The sequence below is a fragment of the Neophocaena asiaeorientalis genome, unplaced genomic scaffold (genome assembly GCF_003031525.2).
Source record: "Neophocaena asiaeorientalis asiaeorientalis breed wild unplaced genomic scaffold, Neophocaena_asiaeorientalis_V1.1 scaffold1, whole genome shotgun sequence".
Classification (NCBI taxonomy): Eukaryota; Metazoa; Chordata; class Mammalia; order Artiodactyla; family Phocoenidae; genus Neophocaena; species Neophocaena asiaeorientalis.
The window spans coordinates 2,887,100-2,888,228 of record NW_020171981.1 but is presented as its reverse complement, the minus strand read 5'-3'; positions in this window follow the sequence as shown (position 1 = coordinate 2,888,228).

The following is a 1,129-nucleotide window of genomic DNA, read 5'->3' as shown; positions in this document are numbered from 1 at the left end:
GGGGTGGGGGGGGGGCTCTCTGAGAGACAAAGACCAGGGGGAAGCGCGGGGCAACGCTTCCACGATATTTACAGGCAAATTCACCATCCCCAGGCCTCCTCCTTCCCCACCTCAAGCCATCCGGAGCAATTCTGGACAGACGGGGTTAGTGGGGGAGGGAGAGAGGCATGCCTGGGCCCCCCCGTGGAGACAGGAGGGACAGGGGTGTCTGCTCGCCGAGGGGTCCCATTCTCTCAGAAATAGAAGCAGGAGGACCTAGGAAAGGAGGGGGCAGCCGGGCTCCCCAGTGGAAGACCGGCCAGTCCGCCAGCCCCCTCTTGCATCTGCGGGCGATAGGAAATATCGCGATAAATCTTCCCCATCTCCATTCTACTCGCTCCACCCCGGCATCCCCAGGAACCTGGGTCAGAAGATCAGAGACCCCAGTCACCGGGTGGCCGCTCCTACCTTCCCTAGAGCCAAACTTTCGGCGGGGCCCGAGGAGGGGTGTTCCGGAGAAAGAGGTTCCGCCGAGGTGGCTCGGGGAGGGGAGGGGCGGGGCGCCCAGTCCCGGGATGGCGGGGTGAAAGGGACCGACTGGGGGAGGTGCCCGAGACGACCGGTCCCGGCAGGGAAGAGCGCCCTCCCCCGGCCCCGCAGCAATCGAAAAGCTCGTCCCCTTCCTCCCCGCCTCAAGTCCTCGCGCGTCCACGACGCCCCGGTGCCCAACGAAGAAACCGAGAGCGACCCCTCCCCAAACCGAAAGGAGTAGTGGGAGAGGTCCAGGAGCTGAGCTGGCTCGTGGGGAGGGCTAGGGGGGCAGAGATCCGCCCCAGCGCGGAGCCCCAAAGCCCTTGTGGCTGCCTCGGACCCTCCCCCTCGCTACCTCGGGAGCAGGGTCTAGGGGGCCTGAGGCACAAAGAGGTGGTGGTCGAGGGAGACGCCAAATCGTTAAAAGGGGAATGCACTTCGGCCATCTTGGAAGGGAGGAAAAGGAGAGAGAAAAAAGGGAGAAAGAAAGGCGGACGGGGCGAGCTAGGACAGGGGCCGGCGGGGGTGGGGCGGAGACGCGAGAAGGCCTGGCTCAGAACCTACCCCCACAGGGGTTTGTAAAGAAGGAGGTACCGGCTCCCAGTCCCCAGATGGTTAC